This window comes from Engystomops pustulosus, chromosome 2 (assembly GCF_040894005.1).
Source record: "Engystomops pustulosus chromosome 2, aEngPut4.maternal, whole genome shotgun sequence".
Lineage (NCBI taxonomy): Eukaryota > Metazoa > Chordata > Amphibia > Anura > Leptodactylidae > Engystomops > Engystomops pustulosus.
The window spans coordinates 26917387-26938222 of NC_092412.1; the positions used below are offsets into that span (position 1 = coordinate 26917387).

The 20836-nt window shown below is 48.0% G+C and overlaps 1 long non-coding RNA gene across 1 annotated transcript; it reads right to left on the minus strand.

Annotated features, from left to right (window-relative positions):
- Positions 1-8066: 8066 nt before the first annotated feature.
- Positions 8067-20604, minus strand: LOC140117394 (uncharacterized). Its single transcript, XR_011853014.1, has 2 exons — positions 13230-20604; positions 8067-8952 (listed from the first exon to the last, which is right to left on the minus strand). It is a non-coding gene; the product is annotated as an uncharacterized lncRNA (long non-coding RNA).
- Positions 20605-20836: the final 232 nt, after the last annotated feature.

The window sequence follows — 20836 nt, forward strand, 5'->3', positions numbered from 1 at the left end:
TTAACAGGGAAACGCATGTGATTGATAAGCCGATCGCATGCGTTTCCCTGGAAACGCATGTGTGTTGGGACCGAGGACCGCCCCCTGTGCGCTAGCGTCGCGTTATGAACGGACGCCTAGCGGATCGTGTGACCGCGGCCTAAAGTATGTAAATACTCACCTCTCTGCTGATGGTGTTTTCATCCTTGGTCACCCGCTGCTGTCATTGGGGCACATTTACTTACCCGGTCCCTCGAAATTCCGACGATAATGCACTGTGCCGCGATTCACTAAGATTGTGCGCCCGATATCCTGCATGTGTCGCTTAACCGCTCAGGTCCCCGGAGTTCACCTTCTTCTTCCTGGTGCATGTAAGTGCATTGGTTGCAACACATTTTTAATCTTTGATCCCATGTTCAGTCCGAATGAGTTGGCACGCCCCCCCCCCCCCCCTGTTTTCTGTCGTGTGAAAGCCGGCACCATTGCGCCAAAACCCAATCGCGTGCAACAAAATCCCCTTCGCAAGTCCCGAAAACGTCAGAATATCCTTAGTAAATAAGCCCCATTGTGTCTGTCTGTACAGGGTCAGGCATATCACAGGTTATAGGATTATTTAGAACTGTGACGCCCGTTCCACACTTGCGAGTGTGATGCGATGAACTCGCATCACACTCGCAACGCATGATGCCGGGAACGCACGGCCTGAACGCTGCACCGCGGGAGTGAACTCAGCATGTCAGTTCATTCCCGGTGCGCAGCGTTCGGGCTGTGGGTTCCTGGCAGCATGCGTTGCGAGTGTGATGCGAGTTCAAGTGTGGAACGGGCCTGACCCTGCGCAGGTGGATGTGATAATACGGACCTGTGAGATGGTGAAGGCAGAGCAGGGAGCCATCAGCTTCTCTACTAGATCCACATGACCCTTCATGAAGGACTCACCACATCATCACTCCAGCAGGGGGCAGTGTGTGTCCCTCCACAGCATCCGGTGTCTGGTCGGTCCACAATAAAACTCTGAGGCCGCGGTCACATGTACCGCTAGGCGTCCATTCATAATGCGACGATAGCGCACAGGGGGAGGTCCTCGGCCCGAACGCACATGCGTTTCCAGAGAAACGCATGCGATCGGCTTAACAATCGCATGCGTTTCCCTGGCCGAGGACCTCCCCCTGTGCGCTAGCGTCGCGTTATGACGGACGCCTAGGGGTACGTGTGACCACGGCCTGAGTGACGAGGGGTCCGCTATGTCGAGAACTGTGGGGTGTCATCCCTGAGACCCCCACTCATCAACACGTTAGATAGGGCCTAACTTGTATCGTGGGAAAACACCTTTAACCACATCGTAGCTTCCAGCCTTCGCCACAGTAAGTGTTTTGATGGTGGAGCTTTTTGGAAGCTTTGGCAAGTATTGATATTTTACCTTCCCCATAATCATTAGACAATGGTAGCCCCAAACTGAAAGAAACCCAAATTACCCGTCATGCCTAAAACATCCAGTAGGTGGCATCAGAGCTCCACATGTCCACATCCTAGAGAATAATTTGTGCGTGTATTCAGCCCCATTCAGACAACTTTATTACAGCCCAAAACTTTCTGATTTTATCTCTCGTGCCACCACAGGCGTCACCATATAATTCAGAGGCCGCAATGACAAAGTGTAGTCCTGACAAATGTATTTTTTTTCTTTATGCCTGTTTGGGTTGCTTTAACTTTTCCATTATGATAAACATCTCCAAGGATCAAAAGGCAGCAATATCCGAAAAAGGAGATGAAGGTTATATAGGAAGAAAAGGAGAAAGAAATGTGTCACTACTATAAGGATCCAACAAGGCAGAAATACAAAATTGAGCAGAAATTGGGGCAGATTTACTTACCCGGTCCATTCGTGATCCAGCAGCGCGTTCTCTGCGGTGGATTCGGGTCCGGCCGGGATTCATTAAGGCAGTTCCTCCGACGTCCACCAGGTGGCGCTGCTGCGCTGAAGAGCATCGGAACGCACTCAAGTTCACCGGCCTATTCCTAGTGAAGGTAAGTGCAAGCTCCGCGACACATTTTCTTTTTTTAAATGCGGCAGTTTTTCCGAATCCGTCGGGTTTTCGTTTCGGCGCAAATCGGAAATATTCGGGTAACACGTCGGGAAAACGCGAATCGGGCCCTTAGTAAATGACCCCCATTGTGTCTATAATAGTCTTAAGAGTCCTGACCATTCACTACTGCGGCCATTTTTCTGTATTGTCCCTAGAGAAATGTGAAAGACCTTTGTGTATGTTATTCCACAGTCCCTCTTGTCTGATTTAGGTGTTTATATTCCAGAATTCTAGATTCTTGGGCCCTGTCCTCACACTGCTGTGCTCCTAGCTCTCCACAGCCATTGTTAGGTATTGTCCCTGGAGAGATGTATAATAAGAAGTTTGTGCATGTTGTAGTAGCAGTAAGACTGTGATATATGGATTTATTTTCAAGGATTGTAGCTTTTCCAAGTGCACTGGGGGGGGTGTCGTCACACTTCTGCGCTCTGTATTCTCTGCAGCCAGTATTGTCCCTGGTGAGATGTGGAATCATAACTTTTGTATTTTGTTAGTAGCAGCAGGACTGTGAAATGTGGATTCATATTTCTGGATTGTAGCTTTGGCGTTGAGTATCCTAATACTGCTGTGCTCTGTGCTTTCTGTATTGAATTATATCAAAGGCCCTTCTGTCTGATTTAGGTGTTTATATCCCAGAATTGTAGCTTGAGAAGTGGTTCCTCACACTGCTGTGCTCTGTGCTATTTGTTTTGAATTGTTCCACACTCCTTCCTGTCATATGTAGTTATTTAGATTCCAGAAGTGTAGTTTGAGAAGTGTTTCCTTACACTGCTGTGCTCTGTGCTTTCCACATTGAGCAGCTCCACAATTCCGCTATGCTCAGAGCTCTGAGTAAAAGCTGTATCAGACTTCTGATTGAATCCTATAACAATCAACCTATAGCATAGTTCTACCTACTATATCCTTTTTTGTAGCGCAAGTGAATGAAGCTGAGCCGCAATACCAAGCACAACCATTATGCAGTGTATGGCGCTGTGCTTTTAAGTAGTGCAAAGTCTGACACAATTAATGGTTATCTTGAAATCTTTAAGCAGCCGATTAGTGAGGGTCTTGGACCCTCACCGTTCAGATATTGATGACATTATCCTGTAAGGAAAGCCCTGGAAATCAACATTAACCTCTAAACTCTTACGTCATGGAGCTGTTAAGGATGTATGATGAGAGCTGATTCCTCTTCTTCATACAGACCTGGGGTTTACTGCATTATGCAGCAAACACCCAGCGGTAACACCCTGTGGATGATACACTTTTAAAAAGTAAAAAAAATAAAGTTATATCCACCTCCCCCTTTCCCTAGAAAATAAACAAAATTATAAACATGTTAGGTATCAGCGCGTCCCTAATGGTTATTCCCAGCGTAATGGAAAAGAGCGCCCAAATGTCCAAAACACCAGTTTTTCGCCATTTTACATCACATAATAATTACATCACATAAAAAGTGCCTAAATGACTGTACCATCCTCAAAATGGTAGCAATGAAAACTTCAGCTCATCCCGCAAACAACGACACCTCACACAGCTCCGAAATACGAACGTATGAAAAAGCTATTAGCACCAGAAAATGGCAAAAAGAATTTATTTTTGTTTTAAATGTATGAAAAAAAATAAAACCTGTATGAATTTGGTATTTCCCTGATCGTACCGAACCACAGAGTAACGGAGACGTGTCATATGGAGTGCACAGAAAACCAAGGTCACAAGAAAATGGGGCGAATACGTTTTTTTTCACCAATTTCACCACATTTGGAATTTTTCCTGCTTCTGAGTACACGTCATGGGACAATTAATGACATCACTAAGACGTGCAGTTTGTTAGGCGGAAAATAAGCCCTCACACATCTCTGTGCTTAACGTTCACAGTCCGACTAAAGTGCGATGCAAAGCCCTTAGTAAATGACCCCCCATGTGTCTGTTTTGATCTTCCATATATGAATGAGATTTCATGCACCCCGGCACCAGGTACGGAGGAGGATGGTTAATTATACATTCCGGATAGCTGATTGTAATTGGCTCAGGAATGTCTCCGATGTATTATGTATAGCAGACTCATCCTCAAAACACAAGATATAGGATAAAAATCTAAAATCTTGCACTATGATATAAAAAGCAGACCACACTGCTGCAGATAATCCCATTACATATAACATGGACTCATCCCGAGACCCTTCATTCCATCTCACACTACATGGAAATTTAAGTTTGAATCAAAATGAACCCAGGATTCCAATTTTAGTGAGAAAAAACTATCCTTACAGTCACTGTCAATCACTGTGTGTGGGCGGGGTAATCAGGACTCTCACTGTCAATCACTGTGTGTGGGGTAATCAGGACTCTCAGTGTCAATCACTGTGTGTGGGCGGGGTAATCAGGACTCTCACTGTCAATCACTGTGTGTGGGGTAATCAGGACTCTCAGTGTCAATCACTGTGTGTGGGCGGGGTAATCAGGACTCTCACTGTCAATCACTGTGTGTGGGCGGGGTAATCAGGACTCTCAGTGTCAATCACTGTGTGTGGGCGGGGTAATCAGAACTCTCACTGTCAATCACTGTGTGTGGGGTAATCAGGACTCTCAGTGTCAATGACTGGGGGTCATTTTTATTAAGGGCCCAAATCGCGTTTTTCCGTCGGGTTACCCGAATATTACCGATTTGCGCCGATTTTCCATGAATTGCCCCGGGTTTTTGGCGCTCGCGATGGGATTGTGGCACAGCAGCACAGGCATGCATGTGACGGAAATAGGGGGCGTGGCCGTCTGGAAACCCGACGGATTCTGAAAAAACGCCGTATTTTTTAAAAAAAAGTGTCGCTTGACACGCGCTTACCTGCACCCAGCAACGGATCGTGAACTCCAACGGAGTAGCGACACCTGGTGGACATCGGGCGCACTTCCTTAGTGAATCGCCGGAAGACCCAAATCCTCCACAGATAATGCGCTGCTGGATCGCGACAGGACCGGGTAAGTAAATCTGCCCCACTGTGTGTGGGCGGGGTAGTCAGGACTCTCACGGCCAATCACTGTGTGTGGGCGGGATGAGCAGGACTCTCGCTGTAAATCACTGTGTGTGGGCGTGGTTACCAGGACTCTCACTGTCACCCACTAATTGTATGTGGGGTAATCAGGACTCTCACTGTCACTCACTTTGTGTGGGTGCAGTAATCTGGACTCTGGCTGTAAATCACTGTGTGTGGGCGGGGTAATCAGGACTCTCACTATCAATCACTGTGTGTGGGCGGGGTAAGCAGGACTCTTGCTGTCAATCACTGTGTGTGGGAGGAGTAATCAGGACTCTCACTGTCAATCACTGTGTGTGGGTGGGAAAATTAGGACTCTCACTATCAATCACTGTGTGTGGGTGGGGTAATCAGGACTCTCACTATCAATCACTGTGTGTGGGTGGGAAAATTAGGACTCTCAATGTAAATAATCCTGTGAACGGGTGGGAGTCCTAGGAGTCGTGTCAGGATTTACTCAGAAATCTATCTCTAAATCATATAAACCTATATACAACTGTGCTTAGCTTCTCCTCCTCTATCATATCATGCCCACCATCTGACAGGTTCACTTTAAGTCGGTCAGGTGTTTGGAGGTAGATCGGTGAAGTGGCACATGCCGCTCCCTACAAGGAGACATTCCCTAGTTTATATTCCTGACACACTTCCCATCAGAATCTGGATACACTGACAATCCAAACCTCATATTATCTGTACCAGTGGCTGCACACAAGGCTGAAAATGATAATTACATTTGCAAACATCTACCCAAGAATCCATGTAATCCTTTAATTCTGTAGTCATTATTTGCATTGCTAAATATTCATCCAAATGAAGGTTTGTTGTGCGGCTTTTCGTGTACAGATGACAATTGACCTTCCGGCTGACATTTAATACAGACAGGAGCCTCCGTGTTACAAGTGGAGTGAGAGTAACAATTGCGCCATGTTGGGTCTATTGATTGACCAATATTTCACACATACCAATTTTTTGGACAGCCAAAGAGGGATGAAGAGACTTTACTGCCCCCCACACTATATAATGGCCCCCTAATATGAAATTGAAACAGGGCATAGTCCTTACCCCAGTTCCCAAATCACCCTTAGATCCTGTCAAAGTATACCCCCCTTACAGGCCCCCAAACTATATAAAGGCCCCCCTTAAGGGCTACCACATGGTATAATGCACCATTCCTTTCTGTTTATTGCCTTCTTTTCATGTAGCACCCTCTCTATAACGCCCACTTTGCAGTTTACCCCATTCAAAGTTCCCCCTTTACTATAGCCCCACTGATAACATGCCTTCGTATAGACCCAGGATATACCCTTAAGCACAATATTAAGCCCTATTTTCCTTTACAAAAATTTTTTTTTTAAATAACCGTTTATCTACATTCCTTGTCATATTTCCTTTTCAGACTAGGCTATGTAGCCAATAAGTTGTGATGACACCATCATATCACAGTTGCACACCTTGTAGCTCTCTGCTTTACCATTGTATCTGAAACATACCCCACCAAGGACCGTGGATTCTTGATGGCCTAACTCCAAAAAATTCAGCTCATGGACTTGTGGCACAGAAGTAAGTGTTGACCTTTGTAATCATCAAACTGGCTGCCTGCAGCCACCAGTAGGGGGAGCTCAGCACATCAATACAGAATTAATGTAGCTTCCATTTAGATTGTTTGAAGCTAAAATGGGTTTTTAAAATACGCTAATGAGCCAGAGACTGTACAAATCTAACAGCTCTCTCTCAATATTCCATACAGCAGCATGTCATAGCAGGAAAAAGGAGGCAGAACAATGCAGTAACCACTGAATACACAGGGCCTCATTGGACTCACTTTGTGTTATAGTATCATAGTATATAAGGCTGGAAAAAGATGTAAGTCCAACCTTTAAGAATGTTTTTTCCCCATAACCTGTGATATTTTTGCTCTCCATAAAGTCATCCAGGCCTCTCTTGAGCATGTACATAGTGTCCACCATAACAACCTCCTGCGGCAGAGACTTCCATAGTCTCACTGCTCTTACTGTAAAGAACCTTTGGTGATGGTAAAACTGCCTCTCCTCTAGGTGTATGGGATACCCCCTGTCTATGGTGATGGTAGAACCTCCTCTCCTCTAGGTGTATGGGATACCCCCTGTCTATGGTGATGGTAGAACCATCTCTCCTCTAGGTGTATGGGATACCCCCTGTCTATGGTGATGGTAGAACCACCTCTCCTCTAGGTGTAGAGAATGCCCCCTGTCTATGGTGATGGTAGAACCTCCCTCCTCTAGGTGTAGAGGATGCCCCCTGTCTATGGTGATGGTAGAACCATCTCTCCTCTAGGTGTATGGGATACCCCCTGTCTATGGTGATGGTAGAACCTACTACTCTCCTCTAGGTGTAGAGGATGCTCCATGTCTATGGTGATGGTAGAACCTCCCTCCTCTAGGTGTAGAGGATGCCCCATGTCTATGGTGATGGTAGAACCACCTCTCCTCTAGGTGTAGAGGATGCCCCCTCTCTATGTTGATGGTAGAACCGCCTCTCCTCTAGGTGTAGAGGATGCCCCATGTCTACAGTGATGATAGAACCGCCTCTCCTCTAGGTGTAGAGGATATCCCCTGTCTATGGTGATGGTAGAACCTCCTCTCCTCTAGGTGTAGAGGATGCCCCCTGTCTATGATGATGGTATAACCGCCTCTCCCCTAGGTGTAGAGGATGCCCCCTGTCTATGGTGACCGTAGAACCTCCTCTCCTCTAGGTGTAGAGGATGTCCCTGTCTATGGTGATGGTAGATCCGCCTCTCCTCTAGGTGTAGAGGATGCCCCCTGTCTATGGTGATGGTAGAACCGCCTCTCCTCTAGGTGTAGAGGATGCCCCATTGTCAGGGTCGTAATTGACAATTAACCGGTCCAGTCAGTCACCTCCAAATTAGATAGAGCAAGTGTGCACGATTTCAAGATAAAATCTGAGATAAGATTATTCAGGTTTTAATCTTAAGCAAGCTCTTCACTCTAGCTTTCATGACAGCAAGATTGACTTTATTTCCGTGTTTGTAGCTTTTATACAAAAGAGAGAAAGGTGTGGTTATGTGTCATGCAGCATCATAGTGGGCAAGGGTTAAGCAAATGTGTCTAGCATCCGATGTGCCCTGGTTGGTCAGTTCCAGTATCTGGGCAGATAATGTCCTGGGCGTTGAGTTTCGATATGAGGGATGAAGCCTTCTTGGAATCAGGAATGTTGTTCTTTTCCTGGAAATAGAGTGTTGGCTGTGTGGATGCCGGCGCCATCTTAAGTAAGATATCTGAGCATATTGCTGAGGAGGAAAAACTTTAGTATTTGCCAGCTATATAAAAGTATAAAAATATAAAACTATAAAGCTCTTGTACAGATATTCCCCTTCACAATCCCCCCTAAATACTAAATTTTTCCTCTAACGTACCTTCGAGGTTGTCCATGAGTGGGGATAGGTCGGGGTGGGGTTACTTCACAAACTTCGGGCAAGGCCTGCCCTTTCAGCAAGACCTCACCTCCCGCTTGCACTACGCTAACTTACACTCATGGAGCCCTCCCATCTTACCCTAAATTAGCTCCATGGATGGGGGATTGGGCGATCGTGGTTTATTTTGGGGCATATTAACCCATAATGTGGTTAATCCTGAACCAATGTGGCACGAGCTAAAGAACATCATGTATATAGAAAGGATATGTTTCCTCATGGTGAAGCCGGGTCTCTTCTGCAGTGGGAGGCGTGTGTCCAGGTGGTTTCCCCTTCAAGTTTAACTGCAGTGGGGGTGACAAGAATCACAGTGTATGGACCGTCAAACCTCGGGCTAGACAGTTCTTCCGGATGTACTTCTTTACATACACCTTGTCACCCGGTTGGAAGTCGTGGACCGTGTCACCTGTGGATTCAGGAATAGAAGCAGTGACTGCAGAGTGTGTGTTAGACAGTTCTTTTAGACAGACGGACAACAAACTTAACAACTTTATCCATCCCCTCAGCTAACTGTTGCTTCCTAACTTCTTACAACTCAGGGGGTGACCCAAACAGAATCTCATAGGGAGTAAGACCATGTTTGGCTTGTGGGGTATGTCTGACATGGTACATGGGCAAGAGTTCTGGCTATTACTTAGGGTTTTCTTGTGTCATCTTGAGCAGTTTGTTCTTCAAAGTCCCGTTCATCCTTTCAACTTTCCTGGAGCTTTGAGGATGATATGGCGTGTGGAGTCCTATATTGGCTCCTAGCATCTGCTATAGTTCTGTGTAGATTTGTCCGGTGAAGGCTGGTCCTTGGTCACTTTCTATTACCTGAGGTACTCCAAATCTGCAGGCAATTTCAGTAATCAGTTTCTTGGCTGTGAGCTCAGTAGTAATGTTGACAACTGGGTAAGCTTCTGGCCATCCTGAGAACATGTCCACAGCTACTAAGGCATAATCATATCTTCCTGACTTGGGAAGCTGAATGTGGTCAACTTGGATCCTTTGGAAAGGGTAGTCTGACTTGGCCAGGTGCTGGTAGGGCACTTTGGTCGTGGGAGCTGGGTTGCAGGTAGCACAAATGGAACAGGCCTTGATGTAGGCATTCACAGCTGTAGATAATCCTGGAGCAAAATACATCTTCTTGGCATAGCCTAGTGCTTGGTTCTTTCCTCTGTGCATTACCCCATGAGCCCAGGCAGCAATGGCGGGGTACAGCTTTCTAGGGAGACAGACAAGTCCTTGCATTGTCCAGAGTCCATTCTTATAAGCAGCACCCCATGTTTTCCATGCTTTATGCTCTTCTTCTGGGGCCATCTTTTGTTCCTCTTGTAACTGAGCAAGGGTAGGAGAAATAATCTCCTCTTCTTCTTCTTTCTTCTTCTGGGCTCTAGTGGCCACCATACAGGGGTAGGTCATCTCTTGTTTGTCCTTCGGGATCCTTTCCAGCCACTCGAATGACACATTCCCCATGGCAGCTTCTTTGGCTGTGCAGTCAGCCAGGTAGTTTCCTCTGGCTGCTTTAGAGTTCACTTTTCCGTGAGCTTTTACCTTGATCACTGCCACCTTGGTAGGCAGTTGTAGAGCTTCCATCAGGCTCTTGATGAGGTCTGCATGCTTCACTGGGGTACCTGCGGCTGTGATGAAGCCTCTGTTCTTCCAGATTATTCCAAAATCATGGGCAATGCCATGGGCATACCTTGAGTCAGTCCTGATGTTCACAGTCTTCCCTTTGGCCAAAGTACAGGCTTCCTTGAGGGCTATCAGTTCGGCTTCTTGAGCTGACATGGAGGCTGGTATGGCTTCCGCTTTCACCACCTGTGTTTCAGTGGTTACCGCATAATCTGTATGGTACCTTCCAGACTGGTCTGCAAACCTGGAGCCGTCTGTCCAAAGTTCAAGGTCAGGATGGGGTAATTCCTGGGTAGTTACCCCTGGAAGCATTGAACTTGTAAGCAGTCATGAGGATCTTCAACTTCTGGAGCAACTTCTGAGTCACCTTCTTCCCCCCTGGAATGTGGAAGGAGAGTGGCTGGATTGATCACTGAACAACGTTTGAAGGTGATATGGGAAGGCAGAAGTAAAGAACCCTGAAGTCTGAGGTGTCTCTGGTGGGCCAGATGTCTGGGTTGGGTCTGAGAAAGGACTGCCGCCAGATCATGAGAAGCTTGAATGATGAGGTCATGTCCCAGGACGATGTCAGCAGTCTTGTCTAGAAGTGCATGGGCAGCATTAACTGCTTTCAAACAAGTAGGAGATGTTCTGGCCACAGGGTCCAGACGGCAAGAGTAGTAACCAATAGGACGTTGTCTCCCAGCATGCTGTTGCGCCAGGACACTAGTTGCATGTCCTTCACTTTCAGAAACAAACAGGTTGAAGGGCTGGGTATAGTCTGGAAGTCCCAGAGCAGGCGCTCTGGAAATGGCCATCTTCAGTTGGTGGTGACAGTCTTGTAGATGTGGGAGGACCAGAGGTGAAGCACCTTGTGGTCCTCCTGACTTTAAACACTCATACAAGGGTTGCATAAGCCTGGATGCATCCGGAATCCATTGTCTGCAGTAGGTGTGAGTCCCAAGAAAGACTGGAGTTGGTTAATGGTGGAAGGAAATGGTAACTTGGCAATGGCCGATTTCCTGTCTTCTGTGAGGTGTCTGGCCCCTTGAGAGACACAATGTCCAAGGAAAATGACCTTTGCATGACACCATTGAACTTCATCCTTGGAAACTTTGCAGTTGGCTGTAGAGAGGTACAGTAGGAGAGACAATGACTCTTGTTCCAGCAGTTGTTTGGAGTCAGCACAAAGGAGAAGATCATCCACATACTGTAGGAGAGTAACTTGAGAATGCTCAGCAATCCAGGGAGACAAGACAGTCTTCATAGCCTGAGTAAATTGGTTAGGGCTGTTCTGGGCACCCCGTGGGCACCTTGTCCAAGTGAGTTGGCTTCCACAGGAGGTAAAGGCAAACAGATAGCGGCACTTCAGGTGTAAGGGTACACTGAAGAAGGCATTAGCAAGATCGATGACCGTGAAAACCTTCGCAGAGGGTGGAATGCTGGCCAGCAAAGTGTTGGGGTTGGGTACCACCGGAGTTTCCAATACGGTAGCTGCATTGATTGCTCTGAGGTCCTGGACTAACCTGTACTTGGGTGGTGATCCCTTGGGGGTCTTCTTATGGACAGGAAATAATGGGGTGTTGCAGGAAGAGGTACAGTAGATCAAAACACCTTGCTTGACAAGGGCCTGAATCTGGGTGGAGAGGCCTTGTTCTTGAGCCATTTTCAGAGGATACTGAGGTATTCTCGGGGGCTGAGCCCCCTCTTTTAGATATACCATCACTGGAGGGACCGGTAGAAGTCCTACGTCATCAGGCCCAGTTGACCAGAGTGAGGAGGGGAGTTGGGCTGAGACCCGGTCCGGGACTCCATAGAGGGGATCAGGTTGATGAATTTGCTGAAGCATCAGAGGGAGAGCTCTAAGTACACATCTGTCCATAGTTCCCTCTTCTGACCTGGGGTCATGTAATTCAAGCTGAAGACCTTGGAGAGTATAATTGATAGAAGCTCTAAGACGTTGAAGAAGGTCTGCCCCTAGAAGGTTGATGGGGCAGGTATCTGACACCAGGAAGCGAGCCATGACATCAGGGAAAGGTCCAACGGGGACAAGAATAGTGAGGGGAGACTCAGCAGTGGTGCCGGTAATGCCAATACAATCCTGTGGTCTTGGTTCTTGATATCTTTGGTCCTGGTACCTGGGTTCATCATGTGATCCTCTATAGTCATCAGGTCTGGGTCTATTCTGGGACCCTCTATAGTCATCAGATCTAGGTCCACTTTGGCGCGGTCTGTAGTCATCTCGGGGGCGTTGACTGGGTCTGGACCTGCAGTCTCTTTTGGCATGGCCTTGTCTTCCATAAATCCAGCAGGTAGGGCGAGGTCTCTGGTTGTTGAATCCAAAGGGTCCTTGCTGTTGTGGTGTCTGCCATGGATGAGATGCATGGGGTACTGGTGGCTGAGGGTAGTAGTTGACAGGCATAGGTGGTCCTGTAGGGGCTTGCTGTACCATAATAGGAGCAGGGACCGGTTCTTCATCTGAATCACTGTCCATTGAAGTGGTGGTCATCAGCATCACTTCCTTTTTTCTTCTTGTCTCTCTCCTTATGTTGAGCTTTCTGGAATCCTTTGATTATGGTTACAGCATCCTTGAATCCTGCGGATAGGATTTCTGGACTAGTGGCAAGAACTTTGTCTTTAAGTTCATCTTGGAGGCCCTCCACTAGGGCCTTTACAAGCATGTGGGCTTGGATCTTATTATGGAGGGTGAATCCGAGATCCTCAAATTGTTGAGACAGTCTGGAGGAGTACCTGTCCACAGGTTCATCCTTTTCCTGCTGGACGTCCTGGATAGAACCTGCCTGGTCGGTGAGGCATTCCTGTGCCCAAGTCTTCATCTGGGAACAGAAGTCCAACCCTGACTGGTAACTGTCCTGGTCCGGTACTGCCAAGGCGTCCAGATACTTCAGGATGACCTGCAGATAAGTGTCAGGAGTTTTAACAGTAACCATATTGTAAAGATCCCTCCAGGTGGCACCATAGATCTGGCGGTTCTGCTCCAACTTACGCAGAAACTGCATAGGGTGTTTATCCGGGTCTAGGAGTTTACTGATGATAGTGTCTAGTTGCGTGGGTGTGAAAGCCACGTACCTAGTAGGTTCACTGGTGAGGGTCTTGCTCTTCAGGGGAGCTTCTGCTGTGACAGTAGTCATGTTTAGGTCAGGGAGTGTATGAACACTGGGTGTGACTGTGGTTTTCTTCATCTGGGATTGCAGGGTCTCCACTGTTCGGTAGTTTGCTGTCCACACTGTTCCTCTTTCCCCCTCTGGGGTGCCTGTGGGGTAAGCAGTGGAGGCTACGGTGGCTTGGTGTGTGAAAGTCTGGTAGAGAGCCGGGCCCCGGACTTGGGAGGGTCAGTTTCCCACTCATCTCCGCTGTCTATCTTGCAAGCGACTGTAGAGTGGGGACCCTTGCAAAATTTCAGGGGTTATTTGGACTTGAGGGGCCGGCTGATCCTGGTCGCCCTTCTTGTGAGCACAGGTGTCATACTGGACTGGAAACAGGCCTAGCGCCTGTGAGGGGTGGGATGAACTCTCTTCCGATACGTTTGGGCCTTGGTAGTAGGCCCCGGAAGAAGTGAGAAGCGGATACAGTGGCTGCACCCGGGCCTCTGCAGGAGTACCAAGATGGCCACTGCCGGAGGAGGGGCATATTCTGGACTGCCAGCTTTCTTCCCTCTGCCAGATATTTGCCTGTGGCTGAGAAGCAGTGGCCTAGGAAGACCACTTTCTCCTGGCAGTACTGGAGCTTGTCTTTGGAAACTTTGCAACCTTTCTGGAACAGAAAACACATAAGGTCAATAAATGCATCCTGGCAAACAAAAACAGTAGGTCCTCCACATACTGAAAAGGAGAACATCCAGTAAGGGGCTAGTCTGCCAGTCTACTCCCTGTAGGGCCGAGGGGTATTGGCTGGGTGAGTTTTACCTCCCCTGTGGGAATCTACATCAGGTATACTGGAATATTGAAGTGGTAAAGGCAAATAGGTACTGGCAATCCTCATATAGGGGCACAGAGAGAACATTTGCCAAATCAATAACAGTGAATAATATGTCACTCTCAGGGACTGCTGCCAGTTTGGGCTAGGGACCACTGGGCCTCAGTACACTCATTGGCAGCTTGGAGGTCATGGACCATGCTACATGTATCCAGCTGTTCTTTCCGGGCCTTTTCCTTGACCGGGAATGGGTTAAAATCATCATCGGGCTAGCAGGGGAGAGTTTTACAATGAAAAGCACTAACTCTATTTGGAAGAGGGGGACTGTTCTTGCTGACATCCTTGCCCGTAACCACTCCCCTTGTCCTGCCCTGTTGGGGCCGTCTCCGCCACTCACTATAGTAATGTCTCCTCCCCACAGTCGAAACACGCCCACTTGGGTTGGTCGGTTGAGACTTCCGGAAACGTTGTCAATCTGACTTTGCCGTGGTCTGTGAAACTGGTCTCTGTTTCCCACTGGCTTTCAGTCCCTGTATACATAAGTCTGGTAGAGATGTCTCCAGTCGTTAACACCTTTGGTAACAACCCATTACAAAACAGATGTACACTACACTGTCAGGTCATCAAATCTTCCATTACCGTGTGCGTCTTGCTTTATCTCATCCAGACATATAGGATTCTCTTAACTATCTATAAACTTCTGGCCAGACTCCAACATCTCAACAAAATCCAGGTACACTTAAGTTGGTTTTTAATCAAAAAGGAACAAAGGTCAGTCATAGGCTCTGTAATACAGTCAGTCCTAGGCTCTGTAATACAGTCAGTCCTAGGCTCTGTAATACAGTCAGTCCTAGGCTCTGTAATACAGTCAGTCCTAGGCTCTGTAATACAGTCAGTCCTAGGCTCTGTAATACAGTCAGTCCTAGGCTCTGTAATACAGTCAGTCCTAGGCTCTGTAATACAGTCAGTCCTAGGCTCTGTAATACAGTCAGTCCTAGGCTCTGTAATACAGTCAGTCCTAGGCTCTGTAATACAGTCAGTCCTAGGCTCTGTAATACAGTCAGTCCTAGGCTCTGTAATACAGTCAGTCCTAGGCTCTGTAATACAGTCGGGGGGCTTGTTCTTGCTTAGTCTGTTATGCTGTAAGCGTCAAGGTCAGAACAGAACACACACTGATAACACAGCTCAGGCAGAACCGTAGATTTTTGGAGAACTTCAGCATCAAGGTCATTTACATGTCTTCAGAAAACAAAACGCAGCTACACAGCCCCCGAGATCTCCCTCTCGTTAACCTCTTAAACGCCAGAAAGCAGGTACCAGACACATTGCAACACTTTTTTTATAGTAATTTTTCTGCAGTTGTCGGGATCAAATAAATTTTTATCTATCAGAGATGACCATACCCAGACAAACAGCGTTGCACATCCAAGAATAATCTGAACAGAGAACTGAAATAAGATGAAATCATCTCAGCCGGCGTTCTGAGCCCTGTTCAGGCCCTTCAATGGTGCCTCACTGCTACCCACAACCAGCGTTTATGGCTGCCAATAGTAGGGTCATAGGCAGAGGTCGCACTAACATATTTCTAGAAGGGTAATAATACTCCTCTTACTATTTTTGAGGAGTATTTTTAGCCGGGAAGGAGTATGAAATTTTCAGTAATACAAGTATATAACTCATGGCGGTATTTAATGTTGATAGACGCTAATTATATAAGAAAATCATGTGTCAGTGTCTTCTGTGTTTAAATAGCAAATTGAGGCAGTTATAGTGATGTTACATCATGCATTGCCCAGACTGGAGCCAACGCCACCAACCCCCCAACCAAAGTCGCCGAAACCTCCCACCACCCGACTGCGGCCCACCGAAACCCCCCACCACCACACTGTGACCCACCGAGACCTCCCACCACCACACTGCGGCCCGCCAAAACCTCCCACCACCACACTGTGGCTAACGCCGCTGACACCAAACGTACAGACTGCGGCTAACGCACAATGGGGCAGATTTACTTACCCGGCCCATTCGCGATCCAGCGGCGTGTTCTCTGAACAGGATTCGGGTCCGGACGGGATTTATGATGGCAGTTCATCCGCCGTCCACCAGGTGGCGCTGCTGCGCTGAAATGCATCTGATCGCGCCGGAATACACCGAGCTGGACCAGGTGAAGGTAAGCGCTTCCCAAGCGACACATTTTCGGTTATTAAATGCGGCGGTTTTTACGAATACGTCGGGTTTTCGTTTGGCCACGCCCCCCGATTTCCGTCGCATGCATGCCAGCGCCCATGCGCCACAATCCGATCGCGTGCGCCAAAATCCCGGGGCAATTCAGGTACAATCGGCGCAAATCGGAAATATTCGGGTAACACGTCGGGAAAACGCGAATCGGGCCCTTAGTAAATGACCCCCAATGTATCCCTCTCCCCATGTGACCAGACTGTGGCAGCCGCCGCCGAGCCCCAGTGGCCAGACTGCAGCTGACACTGCAAATCCATAATAGTTGCTTTGTAAAATGTTTTTTTTAAAAAGAAATTTTGGTTTATTTTTTTTGGTGTCTGTGTTGGGGGGAGGCGTTTTTTTATTAATTGAATGTGTCTGTCATTTTTTACGTGTTTTTACTGTTTATGCAGTCCTGTTTCACATACACCTCATGCCACCTCAGCACCAGACATGCAGTCCCACGTAACATATACCTAATGCCACCTCCGCACCAGACATGCAGTCCCACGTAACATATACCTAATGCCACCTCAGCACCAGACATGCAGTCCCACGTAACATATACCTAATGCCACCTCAGCACCAGACATGCAGTCCCACGTAACATATACCTAATGCCACCTCAGCACCAGACATGCAGTCCCACGTAACATATACCTAATGCCACCTCAGCACCAGACATGCAGTCCCACGTAACATATACCTAATGCCACCTCAGCACCAGACATGCAGTCCCACGTAACATATACCTAATGCCACCTCAGCACCAGACATGCAGTCCCACGTAACATATACCTAATGCCACCTCAGCACCAGACATGCAGTCCCACGTAACATATACCTAATGCCACCTCAGCACCAGACATGCAGTCCCACGTAACATATACCTAATGCCACCTCAGCACCAGACATGCAGTCCCACGTAACATATACCTAATGCCACCTCAGCACCAGACATGCAGTCCCACGTAACATATACCTAATGCCATCTCAGCACCAGACATGCAGTCCCACGTAACATATACCTAATGCCACCTCAGCACTAGACATGCAGTCCCACGTAACATATACCTAATGCCACCTCAGCACCAGACATGCAGTCCCACGTAACATATACCTAATGCCACCTCAGCACCAGACATGCAGTCCCACGTAACATATACCTAATGCCACCTCCGCACCAGACATGCAGTCCCACGTAACATATACCTAATGCCACCTCCGCACCAGACATGCAGTCCCACGTAACATATACCTAATGCCACCTCAGCACCAGACATGCAGTCCCACGTAACATATACCTAATGCCACCTCAGCACCAGACATGCAGTCCCACGTAACATATACCTAATGCCACCTCAGCACCAGACATGCAGTCCCACGTATCATATACCTAATGCCACCTCAGCACCAGACATGCAGTCCCACGTAACATATACCTAATGCCACCTCAGCACCAGACATGCAGTCCCACGTAACATATACCTAATGCCACCTCAGCACCAGACATGCAGTCCCACGTAACATATACCTAATGCCACCTCAGCACCAGACATGCAGTCCCACGTAACATACACCTGCCACCTCAGCACCTGCCAGACACGCAGTCCCATGTAACATATATCTCATGCCACCTCAGCACCAGACATGCAGTCCCACGTAACACACACCTGCCACCTCAGCACCCGGCAGACACGCAGTCCTACGTAACACACACCTGCCACCTCAGCACCCGCCAGACACGCAGTCCCACGTAACATATACCTCATGCCACCTCAGCACCCGCCAGACACGCAGTCCCATGTAACATATACCTCATGCCACCTCAGCACCAGACATGCAGTCCCACGTAACACACACCTGCCACCTCAGCACCCGCCAGACAAGCAGTCCCATGTAACATATACCTCATGCCACCTGAGCACCCGCCAGACACGCAGTCCTACGTAACACAAACCTCATGCCAAATCAGCACCCGCCAGACACGCAGTCCTACGTAACACACACCTGCCACCTCAGCACCCGCCAGACATGCAGACCTATGTAAAATACAGGTCTTCCCTGACCTTATCACATCCACTCCTGTCAGGCCCCCTCACCTCCATACACATGTATGCACACAGTACCTGTACTTGCAGGCAGCCATTACAGCTCGACTTCCTGTGAGGAGACTGCGTGGTAAGCCACGCCCCTTTCCCGGAGGCTCCGCCCCCTCCCGTGACATCACGGCTACCCGGAGCAGCTCCATTCTACAGGCTACCAGCGCTGTAGTGTGAGCTGAGCAGTGCCGGCCCGCGCGCTGCCAGCGTAATGTCCTGCACACCATTGCTGTGCGCTCCGGACCGCTCAGCTCACACACTACAGCCAGGGATAATTGCCAAGCGTACTTTTACGCTTGGCAATTATTCTGGGGAGTAATGGCGCCTCATCATGCGTCTATGACGCTTGGTGAGGCGTTAATGCGATCTCTGGTCATAGGTAATTATCTTTCAGGGACTTGAAGGGAATATAACTTAAAATGGCCGCCACCGAAAAATAAACTGTCTTAAAATGGCCGCTACCATGCCCCACTTCCGGTGGATTTGGGGCTGTGCCTAAATGGGGCGTGGAGCACCACACTGACGACAAGTCTCCACCCCATCCGGGTTCTGAATTCCACATACGTCACATGTCCACCCCTCCGGACTTGAACCTGCGCCATTATAGGGCGGTGGTGCACCAGAAGAAACGGCGGCCATTTTAGATACATCTTTTTCATTACAATTTTTAACACTTTGTGATTCACATTTTACATATCCGTAAATCATTTCTGCCCCTTCACTGCCACCTTCTCCTTTCTTGTGCTGACTCTAACAGCCCCTTGTCCTCTAAGGACCCTTTACTACCATCTAAGATGGTCTTCCACAGTGTGGGCTGTAATCTCTCTGACTTTGGCTGTTCTACAAACTTGTACAAGTCTTTTGCATATTTCACATATTTCATTCCTTCTCTCTGCTCCACTATCTGGGTTGCCGTCTGTGCTCCCGGGGGGAGGCTGTGTTCCTTTCTCATGAGACGTAACATTCGGTCTAAATAAATAGAGTACTATGTTGGCGTGGCCACTCGCTCAACACAGCGATCCCCGTTAAATCAAAATCCTTTCCACACGTGCGCCACGGTGTTACTCTGTCCTAACCAATATACAGGCTAACACGGTGGTCTGGTCCCCAACCAGAATAACGGTATCCACTACGGTACTCTATGCAGGTAACTCTCCTAGTGAGAAGTTCCTACTGGGTTATACTCCCCAGCTCGCCTTATTTTAGGCCTAGACACCCGTCATGGCGTATTTCTCTACTCTGACGGCCGATGTCACTAGACATTACTTAGTTACGTCTCTAAATATTCTTTTCCTGATCACAATACAACTTTAAATAACCAGACGGCAACACACAAATTGACTTTCACTGTCCAGGCAGAAATTATCAGAGTGACTGATGGAGCGGGGGTGGTGTTTGAAAACGAAACTAAATCGTCTTCCTTGCTGTGTCACGGTTCTGAGCGTAGCGCTGAGACAAAGAGGAGCCCACCACTCAGTCACCCCGCAGACCCGTAGAGTCCGGAGACTACTACCTCACGCCCTCGGATACACAGATAAGTACTATATATATATTATATACATAGACTTACCGTGTTCCTGTGAGATTGATCAGATCTCCTCCGGGAGCGTCAGGAGTCATCCACCGGGTGTTAGTGCGGGTCCCCGGGGGCTCAGAGGCTCAGGCCACGCCCCCACAGTTGAGCGCCAAATTGTCAGGGTCGTAATCGACAATTAACCGGTCCAGTCAGTCACCTCCAAATTAGATAGAGCAAGTGTGCACGATTTCAAGATAAAATCTGAGATAAGATTATTCAGGTTTTAATCTTAAGCAAGCTCTTCACTCTAGCTTTCATGACAGCAAGATTGACTTTATTTCCGTGTTTGTAGCTTTTATACAAAAGAGAGAAAGGTGTGGTTATGTGTCATGCAGCATCATAGTGGGCAAGGGTTAAGCAAATGTGTCTAGCATCCGATGTGCCCTGGTTGGTCAGTTCCAGTATCTGGGCAGATAATGTCCTGGGCGTTGAGTTTCGATATGAGGGATGAAGCCTTCTTGGAATCAGGAATGTTGTTCTTTTCCTGGAAATAGGGTGTTGGCTGTGTGGATGCCGGCGCCATCTTAAGTAATATATCTGAGCATATTGCTGAGGAGGAAAAACTTTAGTATTTGCCAGCTATATAAAAGTATAAAAATATAAAACTATAAAGCTCTTGTACAGATATTCCCCTTCACACCATGTCTATGGTGATGGTAGAACCACCTCTCCTCTAGGTGTAGAGGATTCCCCCTGTCTATGTTGATGGTAGAACTGCCTCTCCTCTAGGTGTAGAGGATGCCCCATGTCTACAGTGATGATAGAACCGCCTCTCCTCTAGGTGTAGAGGATATCCCCTGTCTATGGTGATGGTAGAACCGCCTCTCCTCTAGGTGTAGAGGATGCCCCCTGTCTATGGTGATGGT